This window comes from Myripristis murdjan, chromosome 22 (assembly GCF_902150065.1).
Source record: "Myripristis murdjan chromosome 22, fMyrMur1.1, whole genome shotgun sequence".
Lineage (NCBI taxonomy): Eukaryota > Metazoa > Chordata > Actinopteri > Holocentriformes > Holocentridae > Myripristis > Myripristis murdjan.
The window spans coordinates 2312358-2329316 of record NC_044001.1 but is presented as its reverse complement, the minus strand read 5'-3'; the positions used below and the strand labels follow the sequence as shown (position 1 = coordinate 2329316).

Below are 16959 nucleotides of genomic sequence, written 5' to 3'. Positions count from 1 at the left end.
TGGGCTGGACCTGAGTGTGTTGACCACTGACGAGTGAAACTAGGAAAATGACAATGAAAAAAAAAAATTAAATGCTTTGCATTATAGTTGGTTTGTTCTGAGTGTGCTGACTGCTGACATATGAAACAGGGATAATGGGAGGAAAAAATATCCAATGATTTCTCTTCTGCAGTATATGAAAAAAAAAAAAGAAGTATGGAGGGCTAATGTATCTATTGAGTTACTGGATAACGTAACAAAGTATTTCAATATTTTTTGTGTATATAAATCATATCATCTGTTGAGACATTTTTACAAATGAAAAGTTATTTACCTGAGCTGTGACATGTAAGGCAGACACTTCAGGAAACTCCACACTTCACTCTCTTCATCTGACCAGCCTCTCAGCTTAACTGGTTTCTTTCCTGATTGGAGCTTCATCACTTCCAGGAGGACAGAGGCCTTTCTCTTTGACAGGTTGATGGTCCAGACTGCAGGAGCTGACTGGAAAACTGGCTGTAATGCTGGAAGGACTCTCCTGCCTGTTAGAGTCTCATAGTCCTTCACATGGGAGTACAGGTCCAGCAGGAAATCACACCGGTAGTTATTATTGTAAAAATGAGAAGGGATTGTTTCATAACTGCACACTGATGATAGCAGCTGCAGGATCTTCTCTCCTGTCTGCTGTTCCCTCTCTGCTGCTCGACAGAACAGATTCCCACAGATTTGGGCTTTTCCTGAGTGTGTTGACCACTGACGACTGAAACTAGGAAAATGACAATGAAAAATAATGAAATGATTAAATGATTTGCATTATAGTTGGTTTGTTCTGAGTGTGCTGACTGCTGACATATGAAACAGAGATAATGGGAAGAATAAAATATCCAATGATTTCTCTTCTGCATTATATGAAAAAAACAAGCAGTATGGAGGGCTAATGTATCTATTGAGTTACTGGATAAAGTAACAAAGTATTTCAATATTTTTTGTGTATATAAATCATATAATCTGGTGAGACATTTTTACAAATGAAAAGTTATTTACCTGAGCTGTGACATGTAAGGCAGACACTTCAGCAAACTCCACACTTCACTCTCTTCATATGACCAGCCTCTCAGCTCAACTGGTTTCTTTCCTGATTGGAGCTTCATCACTTCCAGGAGGACAGAGGCCTTTCTCTTTGACAGGTCGATGGTCCAGACTGCAGGAGCTGACTGGAAAACTGGCTGTAATGCTGGAAGGACTCTCCTGCCTGTTTGAGTCTCATAGTCCTTCACATGGGAGCACATGTCCAGCAGGAAATCACACCGGTTGTTATCATTGTAAAAACGAGAAGGGAATGTTTGGTAACTGCACACTGATGATAGCAGCTCCAGGATCTTCTCTCCTGTCTGCTGTTCCCTCTCTGCTGCTCGACAGAACAGATTCCCACAGATTTGGGCTTTTCCTGAGTGTGTTGACCACTGACGACTGAAACTAGGAAAATGACAATGAAAAATAATGAAATGATTAAATGATCTGCATTATAGTTGGTTTGTTCTGAGTGTGCTGACTGCTGACATATGAAACTGGGATAATGGGAAGAATAAAATATCCAATGATTTCTCTTCTGCATTATATGAAAAAAACAAGCAGTATGGAGGGTTAATGTATCAATTGAGTTACTGGATAAAGTAACAAAGTATTTCAATATTTTTTGTGTATATAAATCATATCATCTGGTGAGACATTTTTGCAAATGAAAAGTTATTTACCTGAGCTGTGACATGTAAGGCAGACATTTCAGCAAACTCCTCACTTCACTCTCTTCATCTGACCAGCCTCTCAGCTCAACTGGTTTCTTTCCTGATTGGAGCTTCAGCACTTCCAGGAGGACAGAGGCCTTTCTCTTTGACAGGTCGATGGTCCAGACTGCAGGAGCTGACTGGAAAACTGGCTGTAATGCTGGAAGGACTCTCCTGCCTGTTAGAGTCTCATAGTCCTTCACATGGGAGTACAGGTCCAGCAGGAAATCACACCGGTAGTTATTATTGTAAAAATGAGAAGGGATTGTTTCATAACTGCACACTGATGATAGCAGCTGCAAGATCTTCTCTCCTGTCTGCTGTTCCCTCTCTGCTGCTCGACAGAACAGATTCCCACAGATTTGGGCTGGACCTGAGTGTGTTGACCACTGACGACTGAAACTAGGAAAATGACAATGAAAAATAATGAAATGATTAAATGATTTGCATTATAGTTGGTTTGTTCTGAGTTTGCTGACTGCTGACATATGAAACTGGGATAATGGGAAGAATAAAATATCCAATGATTTCTCTTCTGCATTATATGAAAAAAACAAGCAGTATGGAGGGCTAATGTATCTATTGAGTTACTAGATAAAGTAACAAAGTATTTCAATATTTTTTGTGTATATAAATCATATAATCTGGTGAGACATTTTTACAAATGAAAAGTTATTTACCTGAGCTGTGACATGTAAGGCAGACACTTCAGGAAACTCCACACTTCACTCTCTTCATATGACCAGCCTCTCAGCTCAACTGGTTTCTTTCCTGATTGGAGCTTCATCACTTCCAGGAGGACAGAGGCCTTTCTCTCTGACAGGTCGATGGTCCAGACTGCAGGAGCTGACTGGAAAACTGGCTGTAATGCTGGAAGGACTCTCCTGCCTGTTTGAGTCTCATAGTCCTTCACATGGGAGTACAGGTCCAGCAGGAAATCACACCGGTTGTTATCATTGTAAAAACGAGAAGGGAATGTTTGGTAACTGCACACTGATGATAGCAGCTGCAGGATCTTCTCTCCTGTCTGCTGTTCCCTCTCTGCTGCTCGACAGAACAGATTCCCACAGATTTGGGCTTTTCCTGAGTGTGTTGACCACTGACGACTGAAACTAGGAAAATGACAATGAAAAATAATGAAATGATTAAATGATCTGCATTATAGTTGGTTTGTTCTGAGTGTGCTGACTGCTGACATATGAAACTGGGATAATGGGAAGAATAAAATATCCAATGATTTCTCTTCTGCATTATATGAAAAAAACAAGCAGTATGGAGGGTTAATGTATCAATTGAGTTACTAGATAAAGTAACAAAGTATTTCAATATTTTTTGTGTATATAAATCATATAATCTGGTGAGACATTTTTACAAATGAAAAGTTATTTACCTGAGCTGTGACATGTAAGGCAGACACTTCAGGAAACTCCACCCTTCACTCTCTTCATCTGACCAGCCTCTCAGCTTAACTGGTTTCTTTCCTGATTGGAGCTTCATCACTTCCAGGAGGACAGAGGCCTTTCTCTCTGACAGGTCGATGGTCCAGACTGGAGGAGCTGACTGGAAAACTGGCTGTAATGCTGGAAGGACTCTCCTGCCTGTTTGAGTCTCATAGTCCTTCACATGGGAGCACAGGTCCAGCATGAAATCAAACTGGTAGGCATTACGGTTTTCTATATCCTCCTCCTCATCATCGTCCACTTGGTCTTTGAGAGGGAATGTTTCATAACTGCATACTGATGATAGCAGCTGCAGGATCTTCTCTCCTGTCTGCTGTTCCCTCTCTGCTGCTCGACAGAACAGATTCCCACAGATTTGGGCTCGTCCTGAGTGTGTTGACCACTCATGACTGAAACTAGGAAAATGACAATAAAATTAATGAAATAATTAAATGCTTTGCATTATAGTTGGTTTGTTCTGAGTGCAATGACTGCTGACATATGAAACAGGGATAATGGGAAGACTAAAATAGCCAATGATTTCTCTTCTGCATTATATGAAAAAAACAAGAAGTATGGAGGGCTAATGTGTCTATTGAGTTACTGGATGAAGTAACAGAAAGTATTTCAATATTTTTTGTGTATATGAATCATATCATCTGGTGAGACATTTTTACAAATGAAAAGCCATTTACCTGAGCTCTGAAGTGTAAGGCAGACACTTCAGGAATTTCCACAATTCACTCTCTTCATCTGACCAGCCTCTCAGCTCAACTGGTTTCTTTCCTGATTGGAGCTTCATCACTTCCAGGAGGACAGAGGCCTTTCTCTCTGACAGGTCGATGGTCCAGACTGCAGGAGCTGACTGGAAAACTGGCTGTAATGCTGGAAGGACTCTCCTGCCTGTTAGAGTCTCATAGTCCTTCACATGGGAGTACAGGTCCAGCAGGAAATCAAACTGGTAGGCATTACAGTCTTCTATATCCTCCTCCTCATCATCATCCACTCGGTCTTTGAGAGGGAATCTTTCATAACTGCACACTGATGATAGCAGCTGCAGGATCTTCTCTCCTGTCTGCTGTTCCCTCTCTGCTGCTCGACAGAACAGATTCCCACAGATTTGGGCTGGTCCTGAGTGTGTTGACCACTGACCAGTGAAACTAGGAAAATGACAATGAAAAATAATGAAATAATTAAATGATCTGCATTATAGTTGGTTTGTTCTGAGTGTGCTGACTGCTGACATATGAAACAGGGATAATGGGAAGAATAAAATATCCAATGATTTCTCTTCTGCAGTATATGAAAAAAAAACAAGCAGTATGGAGGGCTAATGTATCTATTGAGTTACTGGATAAAGTAACAGAAATTATTTCAATAATTTTTGTGTATAAAATCATATCATCTGGTGAGACATTTTTGCAAATGAAAAGTTATTTACCTGAGCTGTGACATGTAAGGCAGACATTTCAGCAAACTCCTCACTTCACTCTCTTCATCTGACCAGCCTCTCAGCTCAACTGGTTTCTTTCCTGATTGGAGCTTCAGCACTTCCAGGAGGACAGAGGCCTTTCTCTCTGACAGGTCGATGGTCCAGACTGCAGGAGCTGACTGGAAAACTGGCTGGAATGCTGGAAGGACTCTCCTGCCTGTTAGAGTCTCATAGTCCTTCACATGGGAGTACAGGTCCAGCAGGAAATCAGACTGGTCATCATCGTAAAAACAATAAGGGATTGTTTCATAACTGCACACTGATGATAGCAGCTGCAGGATCTTCTCTCCTGTCTGCTGTTCCCTCTCTGCTGCTCGACAGAACAGATTCCCACAGATTTGGGCTCGTCCTGAGTGTGTTGACCACTGACGAGTGAAACTAGGAAAATGACAATGAAAAAAAAAATTCATTGATTTGCATTATAGTTAGTTTGTTCTGAGTGTGCTGACTGCTGACATATGAAACAGGGATAATGTGAAGAATAAAATATCCAATGATTTCTCTTCTGTATTATATGAAAAAAAAAACAAGCAGTATGGAGGGCTAATGTGTCTATTGAGTTACTGGATGAAGTAACAGAAAGTAGTTCAATATTTTTTCTGTATATAAATCATATCATCTGATGAGACATTTTTACAAATGAAAAGTTATTTACCTGAGCTGTGACATGTAAGGCAGACACTTCAGGAAACTCCTCACTTCACTCTCTTCATCTGACCAGCCTGTCAGCTCAACTGGTATCTTTTCTGATTGGAGCTTCATCACTTCCAGGAGGACAGAGGTCTTTCTCTTTGACAGGTCGATGGTCCAGACTGAAGGAGCTGACTGGAAAACTGGCTGTAATGCTGGAAGGACTCTGCTGCCTGTTTGAGTCTCATAGTCTTTCACATGGGAGCACAGGTCCAGCAGGAAATCAGACTGGTCGTCATCATCGTAAAAATCATAAGGGAATGTTTCATAACTGCACACTGATGATAGCAGCTGCAGGATCTTCTCTCCTGTCTGCTGTTCCCTCTCTGCTGCTCGACAGAACAGATTCGCCAAGAACTTGGTTTGTTCTGAGAGGTTTGACAACTGAGGCACAAAACTGGAAAAAAAAGTGAAAATTGACAGGATTATCTGATCTCTCCATTACTTACATACCAAAAAAGTTTTAGTTTATTATTCATTTATTTTGTTTATTGTAACAAACAAAACCACAGTGAGTGTGAGGCCAAACCATCTACTAAACAGCTCATGCATAAATAACAGAAGATTCTTCATGCAAACATAGAAAGCTACTGAATGTACTGTATAAACCCCAAAGAGAGATACTTAATAAAAAACTGAATATCAACCACAGGCACTTAAACAAAGAGCATATAGCTTGCTGTCTTTCCTATGCTTAAGATATGTAATTACCAGTCTTGAAAAGCTCATGCTGAAAAATACATTCTAACTTAACAACCCAGGATTTTTATATTGCATAGCTTCAAACAGTTAAGCCCTCTTCATAAAATGTCATATATTCACAACGTCATAAAGATCACAAACCAAACATACTCTCTTTTCCTTATTTATATTTCTAAACGTACCTACATCCATGTGTAGAGACCTACTAAATATGTATAGAAGAAAAAGAACAAGTAAAGCATATGGGGAAAATAAAAAGAGTGTATTTTCTTTTCAATAGGAGTGATTTTTGTATGAAAAAAAAAACTACATATATAATGATTCTTTGTTTCTTGTGAATTTCTATGTCCTGTTTATTGAGCTGTTAGGATGCATTCCAAATCGCATACCTCTACTTTTTACTTTTAGTATGTACTGCAGCTGCCCTTACAAAGTATGCAGTATAGTATGCAGTATGCGTGTGTATGCATACTATTGGGACCCACTACATCCGTCCTCCCTGACCTCCGACCCTCTTGCTCACTTCCTCCGCCGTCCGTCGCGCCACATTTGAATGTTGTTGTCAAAATGGCGGTGCTGTTTCACACTGCGCTGTCATCTGTCATATTTTTGATCTTCTGTCTTCCTGTCGCTGCTGCTGTACCTGAGCCAGATGAGTGTGATGTGTGTGTGTGTGTGTGTGTGTGTGTGTGTGTTGTCTTCCGTATGTGGGCGTGGCTTGTACACCCAGCTCAGTCAGTGCCACGTAACTTCCACTGCGCAAAGGATTGTGGGTCAGAATGGCCAGAGCAGCATGCTGACATGCAGACTGGAGACTTTTCTTTCAGACTCTGATCTGCGTCAGCAGTGTGTTGCAAAAGGATTTTCGTATGTTCCCAACGTTATAAATCCAAGCGCTTGGTAATATTTTGGAACATTTATCAGGGACTGATCTGATATTTGGGACTCATTTATTTGTTTACATGTGAGAACAATACTGGTTATTGATTACCGTGAAGGTTGTGTTTAAACAGGTGGTCATTTTTTTGGTTAGTAGCCTAACCTACATAGATACTGACACAACAACACACATAGATCCTGATATATCTATACACATAGAGATATTGCTTATCTCTCTTTTTCTTTTGTTTGTTTGAAGGTTATAGTTATGATATTAGTGCTCTGGTTTATTTCTTCATTACCAGGTTGTTGTAAAGTTGTTAGGTTAACTGCTGTTTACTAGAAACCGGGTTATTGTGTTATTGTATTGGGTTGTACTTTGTGTTTATTTACTATTGAAGAAATTTGTTGGCACCTAAATAGAACATTTTGAAGGAATACCATAAAAGAAAAAACATTATTTGGGAAAAAAAAAAATTTATAACTAAAGAAAGAGTATGTAAGAGTGCAAGAAAATAAATTTATATGTTATTCTCTTTAAGTCAATGTCTTGGACATTTCATCATCATAAGGTGTACTGGTACTTGATATACTAATATTGGTTCTGGGGAATACAAGTATAATTCATAGCTTATGAGTATAGCAGTTCCACAGTGGAGGCACCGCACTATTTTTTTTTTATTACTTTATATCTATATTGTTGTCTTCTTTGTCTTCAGGCCTGTACCGTTAAAATCAAATGGTAAAGAGAAGTTTGGCCAGCTGAACACCAAAAGCTAAGAACTCAGGATCCTGTTCATGAAGCTGAAATGTCAGCCCAGACTGATTTCAGGCACATCATAGGCACTGTTCTGCTTGACTCTGCTGGTCAGAGAGTATAACTGTCAATAATAGGGTTACACATGGCCAGGGGTAATATACCACATCTGCACAGTGCACACAGAGACCTTTCCCTCATTCTTAAGAAGACCATTACATTGGTTTCAATATCATAGATCGTTTTTATATTTCTGTATATTGCAGATTTAGGTTTATCCACTTCTTGTTGCTGCCATTTCTTTTTACACTTATCCAGCAGCTTTTGAGTAATTCATTTATTAAATTTCAGATAATTCATATACATATACTACCAAACTGCCCAAAGATTTTTGCACAAGAGGAAATGATATAACTTATCCAATTAATAAATTATTTTGGCCATCCTTGAATGGTGCATACTGACTAATCTGTTACACAAATGTACCATATCTACTTTCAGCTAGACCTCTAAAGGTGTCCAGCCCATTTTCATCAATACTGGCAGACTTAGCTACAAGCCTGTGCACACCTAAGGAGTAGCACATGGCCCTGTATTGAGCATAACTGGATTTCTTAGGGTCTTTCAGGCCCCCGACTCCAAGTCCGTACATACTTTGACCCTAATACCCAAACAGCCATCAGTACCATCTTCAAATGCTAAAAAATTGCCAATTATGAAACCAAGATACTTGTAGGAAGTAATGTACTCCAATAGTTTGGCTCCCAAAGTAAATGTTTACACACTTATCAATTCCCCTTTCTCTAAAAAGTCTATTATCTGTTTCACTCTGATTAACTGCCAACCACCATTATTTACACCATATATTCACATTATTAAGAATCACTTAGCCTATAGGTTATTCTCTGTCTCTGCAAGGCAAATTGTATCATCTGCATATAAAAGAATACTTAAATTCTAATTATGTAATTTGATATCCAGATCCACTAATTTAACTTTCTTAGCAACATCTTTTACAAATTAGGCAAATAATGTAGGAAAGAGGTCATCACCCTGCTTGACACCAGAAAAAGTGTGAAACCAGCGAGTATGAAGATCATTAACTTGAACATAAGCAAAAATAATAATAATTAACTCTCTTAACACTAGCTCTCAAATGATAACATAAAATCAGTCATGAGAAATAATTCTGCATGTGAAAGCATCAAGAGAATACCTAATGATGTTTCATACAGTATGTAATCAGAAAAATGTAAAAGACAACTTATTGACCTGAACTGTGACCACACTGTAAAAACGCCAACTTATGATTTGTTATCCTAACCTGTTTTTTTAAGTCAAGTGAACAACCACTTGGGCAATTTGCTGAGCTAACTTGAAAAAACAAATTTACACAATGTTTCTCAAAAATAGTACTGTCAATGTGAATAGTTTAGTTCAGACAACTATTGTTTGTGAGTTATACAGCACTATAAAAACTCCAACTTATGAACTGTAATTCTAACCCATTTTTTAAGTGGAATGAACGACCATTTGACCATTTGGTGTATATATATATATATATATATATATATATATATATATACACACACACATATGTGTGTGTGTATGTATGTATGTAGTTGTATATATATATTTTTAATTTAATACATTTTTTCTTTCATTTATAATTATTTGTCGTTTCTCCTCCCTAATGTGCAATAACCTGAGACTTGTCTGTTGTCTTATTTCATTGCTAAATGGCATATTCACAAATGTCGTCACACTAACCAAAACCATCTCATTTGCATATATTAGGACCATTAGCCACTCCACGAATATGAAAGCCTTTAAAAATTTTAATTTATTTGCTCTTTTTAATATATTTATGTAATATGATATTCTGAAAATTTGTCCTTGAAAGTATGCCACCCCCTGGCGATTGTCTCTGTATGTTTTGTGTGTTTTAATAATAATAATTTAAAAAATTACAAAAATATGTATTTATATACAGTACAGGCCAAAAGTTTGGACACACCTTCTCATTCAATGCGTTTTCTTTATTTTCATGACTATTTACATTGTAGATTCTCACTGAAGGAATCAAAACTATGAATGAACACATGTGGAGTTATGTACTTAACAAAAAAAGGTGAAATAACTGAAAACATGTTTTATATTCTAGTTTCTTCAAAATAGCCACCCTTTGCTCTGATTACTGCTTTGCACACTCTTGGCATTCTCTCAGTGAGCTTCAAGAGGTAGTCACCTGAAATGGTTTTCACTTCACAGGTGTGCCTTATCAGGGTTAATTAGTGGAATTTCTTGCTTTATCAATGGGGTTGGGACCATCAGTTGTGTTGTGCAGAAGTCAGGTGACTACCTCTTGAAGCTCATCCAGAGAATGCCAAGAGTGTGCAAAGCAGTAATCAGAGCAAAGGGTGGCTATTTTGAAGAAACTAGAATATAAAACATATTTTCAGTTATTTCACCTTTTTTTGTTAAGTACATAACTCCACATGTGTTCATTCATAGTTTTGATTCCTTCAGTTAGAACAGGGGTGTCAAACTCGTGCCATGGAGGGCCAAGAGGCTGCAGGTTTTTATTCCAACCAACAACTCCACCAGGTGATTTCACTGATCACCCTACCTCGAAACAGAGAGGCGGGACTAATCAGTGAAATCACCTGGTGGAGTTGTTGGTTGGAATGAAAACCTGCAGCCTCTTGGCCCTCCATGGCACGAGTTTGACACCCCTGAGTTAGAATCTACAATGTAAATAGTCATGACAATGAAGAAAATACATTGAATGAGAAGGTGTGTCCAAACTTTTGGCCTGTACTGTATGTACTTCCGCCATAAAACTCAACAGAAGAAGAAGAAAAATACTTCCCGGAAGAAGAAGAAGAAGAAGAAGAAGAAGAAGAAGAAAACAAAACAAAACAAAACAACTATAACCTGCCTCCCACTCCCACTTGTTCACGCCACATTTTAGATTTCCAAGGGGATGCGTGCCACAGATGGGATAAAAGACGAAGAACACAGAGGTTTTATGTTTTCGGCATGAATATGCATGAATAAGGTGAGTGTTGTCAACTATATTTACTTTTGTATCAGCTAACGTTACAGCTTCCCTGTAGTTTCCTGTCAGTTAAAATCGAAGACGTGCTACATGACGTATTCAGTGAATCAGAAACTATCCATTTGTGTGCTAGCTCTGTATGTCGGAGCGCAACGGTCCACGGACTTATCGATCACTGGCTAACAGCAGCACACTGGCTTAGCTTGTCTATTCAGAGAAGAGGTATCACTTCGGCTTATTTTTCAATCTGTGTTAGGCATACTACTGCTCATTCATTGGTAGCTGAATTGTTAGGTCTGTTTGATTACTAAATTGCAAGTTAACTCTGATGGATAACTAGACATTAACAGAAACAATAATATTGTCAGCAGGTATAATCTGCCAGCCATAAAATTGATAGTGTTATCAATTATTATATAATATACATAAAAAAGATAAGACAAACAGAAAAATCTGTGATTGAATGAATATTGATCACAATACATTCTATGTATTTGAATTTGTCATGTACCCTTTTTTGAGTACAGTTTTAACTATTTTGTTGTTTTGATCTATTTTTAGGAGTTGAATGCAGGGTAAGGAGTGCAAGTTTTCACGCCCTGATCGAGAGGTCCTCTTCAAGCATTACAGACTTCGACATTGCCAAGGGGCGATTCTGGCCACTGCCGTGCCTGTACACAGACTGCGTCTGCACTTTCAAGACAACTGGTGCACTGAAGTCCCATCTCACTAGAGCACACAAACAGGCCTCTAAACCTAAAGAGCATATCACTTTTTTCTGTGAACTGTGTGATTTCAAAGACCTTTGCACATCTGCTAAATATAGTAAATCTCTGTGACTGTAATGTTTAACCTTTAAAAGAAAATGTTGTTACATGAATGAAGTTGTTATAATTTGTGAGTTTTGGTGCTGGTTTGTCATGTTTTTTTTTCCCCTAAAGAGATAGAATATTTTAAATCATTGTGCAAATAAGAAAGAGGTACTGTACAATTATTGACAAAGCACTTAAAAAAAAAAAAAGGTGTTAAAAAGTTAAATTATTGAGTTAGTCACAGCAAATGTTTTTCATTGTTATTAAAAAAGAGTTATGTGTTCTTGAGTGTTCTTGTCTGTTACTGAGAAGGGTCCAGCAGCAGCTTTCAGACTTAAGGTGGAATGCTCATATACAGCAGTCAGTTTTGTTGTAGTTATCCCAACTTAAAAGCATGCTTTTTTGTGTAAACCTGTTTATGTAAGTAAATTAAGCTAACTTAAAAATGTAAGGCAACCAGCTGCACATCCTTTTTGAGTTTACTGAACTTCTGGGCACCCAAGTTGCATTAACTGCAAATCTTGAGTTTAAATAAAAGTTAGCTCAACAAGACATATACAGTCCAGTGTACCTGTAATTATAATTTTACTGAACAAACAACTTCAAGTTGGCTAAACTTAAGAATTTAAGTAAAGTTAACCTATGTATGTTAGTACATCACAATAGTAATTTTGAGTTTTTTCAACTTGACATAACAGTTTGAGTAAACAAGCAGTCTAACTCACAAATTTAAGTTGTTTAAACTTTACAACCCCAGAAGTTGAAGAAACTCAAAAAGGCTGTGCAGCTGGTTGCCTTACATTTTTAAGTTTTCCCAACTTCAGAATTTTTACAGTGCATATTGTGCAACCCCTGTGTAATATACAGGGCTTTTATTGCAGAGAAACCCCTCCTCAAATTCATATTGTCAAGTGAGACATTTTTAAAAAATGACATGCCATTTACCTGAGCTGTGAGATGTAAGGCAGACACTCCAGGAAGCTCCACACTTCACTCTCTTCTCCTGACCATCTCTTTAATTTTATCAGTTTCCTCTTTGGTTGGAAAATCAGCACTTCCAAGAGGAGAGAGGACCTTCCCTCTGAGAGGTCTATTGTCCAGGCTCCAGGAGCTGCCTGGCACAGCAGCATCTGTAGCCTCTGCCTTGAAACACCACTTGCACTTTCTTGACTCTTGACATGGTGGTAGACATCAATGAGGATGTTGTATCTCTCAGCTTGAAGAGAGAACAATGACAGGAGCATATCAACTGCTCTGTGAAAGTCTTTTGTCTCATCAAGTGCTGCTTCCAGACATAAATCTAGTAACAGCTTCTTTTCTTCCCTCCCCACTGTCCCACCGTCTTGTTCCTGATCCACAGAGCCTGTATCTGTGGAGGAATTCCTGAACCTGGATGATAATACACAAACAAATGTGTCAACTGACAAATTTCAAACAAATTCGAGTGCATTAACTCAAGTTAAATTCCAGCAAGTGCATATTTATGCATATGCAACTCTACTGAGGTGATAATGTAACATGAAACGATCACACTCCACTTTCAATACAAACAAACATCTGCTTCTGACCAGTAGCAGGATTTCAGAAACACAAACTGTTATTGAAAAGTGGCTGTCTGGCAGCAATTCACACAACAAAGGGGAGGCTATTAAATTTGGACTTGCACTGCATTCCTAAGAATTCATCTATATGTAACTGATGTTACAAAAAATGTGTAAAATCACATACCTGAGTTTGTTAATACAAGGCCAAGCCTCTAAGAGGGCCTTCCTCAGATCTTGGCAGACTTGATTTTTCCTTGCCCAATGGATGCAGAGGTTTACCCTCTTGGTATTCGTCTGCATGACTCTTACTGCTCTTTCAAATAGCTGTCTTTCACCCAGGACTGGAAGGTGCAACTCATTTCCACCATGAACAAGTAAGATGTTGGAGTCCATCTGCCCCTCACTGAGAAGGAAAGCTCTCCAGAGTTGCTGCTGCAAAGACTTGCACCTATCATCAGAGGAGAGACCACCCGTCTCATTATACACAGTATCATCAAGTCTGTCGATGATTTATACTAAAGCAGTAATATCACATTTTATTTTGTCATCTTCAGGACCATATGGGTTGATGAGGAGACATCGGAGGTGTTAAGATTATATTCTCTCATGCAGGTATAGATAATAAAGTTTTAAGAAATTCAATCAGTGCATGAATATGGCAACCAAATGTAAACTAAGCAGTATTGTATATCTCAAAATACATGCTCACCCACACAGCTGGATGTTCTTGAGGCAACCAAGTATTAGTTTCAATCCATGTTCTGATACCTTGACGTCTTCAAGATTCAAAGTTATTTTTCTGTCCTCAGACTGACTGATTACATAGGACACAGCACGCCAGTGGTAAGGATCAAGACTCTCTCCACTCAAATCAAGACAGTAGTCCAGTTTGTTCAGAAGGAAGAGGCAGGCTTCAGAGGACTGGGACTCATACAGGCATTGACATAAAAACAGAATATCGAGCCCATCACTGTCATCTTGGTTAGGCAGACCAGGGATAAATGTGTCCAGCATTTCTTTGAAGAACCACTTGGATGTATCCTTGACCTGCTGAGCTGGAATCAGACACTCCAATGTATTAAGATTCCTGTCATTCAAGAATCCACACATGAAGGGGACCAAATGTTTCATGTGTTTCTTCCCCTCAGTCAGACACTGCTGAACAACCTCTGTCATCTTTTCTGGATTCTTCAAGAGCCAAATCCCAGCAAAAAACTCCTGCACTGTGTAGTGGAGAAATGCAGATGAGGTTCTCCACTGTGTTGGGGCGACTTGATCTCCAAGTGTCTTCAGAAATGCAGAATGAACAGAGCTGTCCTCACACTGCACTGCTGTCAGGTTCACACTTTTTCCTTGAGTTCCAAGAAAAGCAACCTCAGCCAAAGACAATATTTCCTCACATTTTTTTCTGATATAGTGATTTAGACTTCTGGTTTTTATCATGCCATGGCTTTCTTGAACACAAAAGCGTAGGATGTCGATATATATTTCAGTTATTGTGCATGGTTGTTGATAGTCCTTTGAGGTCTTAAAAGAGAAGCAGGCAGCCACCATGAGTGCATACATGGGGACATGACAGAGAGTGAACAACTCCAAGTTGTTCAAAACACTAATGAAGTGCTCAGCGCTGAGCATTTTAGATAAGTACGCTTTGATGGACTCTTCACTGAAGCCTTTCACCTCCACTCTGAGAGAAGCCCAGTCTGACAAGTCTTCTGATTCAACCTCTGGTCTGCATGTTATCACAATCTTTGCATCAGGTAGCAGGTCCTTCTCTACAAGTCTCTGCACCACTGGGGAACACTGCAGATCTGTGAGTCCATTAAAGATGACAGTAACATTTTCAGAGTTATTCTTTATATCCTGTAACACCTCTTCTTTGCCTTCATCTGGTTCACTGTATGCACTGAAAAGCAAGTCCTCCAGATTCTTTGCACTTGTGATTTGGGATGTTTCTCTCATGTCAAAATAAAACATGTAATCTAGTTTGTTGTTGTCACTTTCTGCCCAGAGTTTCAGCATTTGATGGGTGACTGCCGTCTTGCCAATTCCAGGTTTACCAACCACCAGGATGTTTGTCAAATTCGTTTTTAGCAGCTCACTGGGAGAAACTCCTGAGCTGTCTGCAGGGATGTAAGCCTTTAGCTTTTTAGGACGAATTTTCTTGCTTTTTTTTGCACTTTAATTTTTTTATTTTAGAAAAAGAAACATTTCCCTGTGTGTCTAATACAAGCGGGGTGTACGACAGATCAGGGTTCTTGTTTGACAGAACTTTTTTGCTTTGGGACCAGAAGCGTTCTGATACATTCTTTGCTTTTGACTTCAACTTTGTCTGGTATCTGTGGCACTGTCTCGGGCCTAAAACAAAAGTAATATCAGGTAAATTAATCAAATGTGAAATAACTGAGGTGCTCTTGAAATACATGGTTAAACTTATGTTTTTTCACTAATGAATAAGTAGTCAGAATGTAAATATGTAATCAGCACATCCTTGTTCAATAATGAAAAATTTCAAAATACAAATCATGATATTTTAAATACCTTTTAAGCAGGTTACATCCATTTCTGTGTCCTCCCTGAAAGAAAAGCAGCTGATCCAGTGGTGGAGGTCAAAGGTGTTCTGAGGAGAACCTGAATCCACATTTTCAGGTAGAGGGGCCGGCCTCTCTAAGGTCCTCTGCCTTGTCATATCAATGATCCTTAATAACGTATAGCAGGCTGCTTCCCCCTTGTTGATGACAAAGTCCAGTATTTTCCTTTTTTTATCAAAGTCATCAGCCTGTGTTTGTATTTTACTGACCTCTTCCTCACTGAAAACTTTTTGCTCATATAGGTTCTCCAGAATAACTGAGAGACTCTTTAATCTTCTCACCAGGTGGCGTCTGGCACTCTTGACGTACTCCAAGGCTGACTGACTTGTGCAAGCCATTTTTATTTTCCAACATGAACACAGGGCAGATTAAATGATCTAGGAGGGGACAAAACATAGTCAGTGTCTTAATCTGTCTGCCTACATTGTGTTCTTTACTGCGTCAAAAATCTGAAATCTAAAAATATCCTCACTGTGAGGCTTCATATGTAGCCTTAGAACTGGGTCCAAGTGACAGTGGTTTTTTTCATGTTTCTACTGGATTTTTTTTTTTTTTTTACATTCTCAATGCAGAAATGAACAAGTTATTCAGATATTTCAATATCAACAAAACCATGAACATTACAGTCAATGAGCCAATTTAATGAGAATTTATTTGACCATCACAATTACTGCTGCTGTTGTTGCCACTATGATTCTTGTGATTACTATTATGACTGAGCTGTTACTGTTTAGAATATTAAGAACAGGAATAATGTTCAATGATATCTTGTTATCATTATTATTTCTTCTTCTCTGTAATTATTTTGCATACTGTGGTTTGCAAGCCCGTGGTCAAGCCAGCCTCACTCGCTCGCTCTCACTCGCTACATATTGATCTGTTTTATGAGGACATTATTTGTAAAATGTCAGAATTTCCTACAGTATTATGTAACGACAGAAAAATCATTAACAAAACAGCTTTTGGAGGTAAATAAAAAAAAATCTTTTGACATCTCTCTAGATCATTATGTTTAAGCCCCCACAAAAGCCTTACAAAAAAAAAAAAAAAAAACAGAATTGCTTGTAATTCCAGCAGATCATTACATCTGTATCTGTATTATATCTGTGGCATTTTAAAAAGTTGTAAGTTAAAAATCACCATGTGTCAACTTCCTGAAGAGATGTACTCAGCCATGTTTCACCATGGCCCGAGCCGCCATTAGATGATGCTGAGAAAGAGAGAGAGAG

At 38.6% G+C, this 16959-nt stretch overlaps 1 pseudogene; it reads left to right on the top strand.

Annotated features, from left to right (window-relative positions):
- The window catches only part of LOC115353980 (tripartite motif-containing protein 35-like), a 993629-nt pseudogene that overhangs the window by 932535 nt on the left and 44135 nt on the right, over positions 1–16959 (top strand).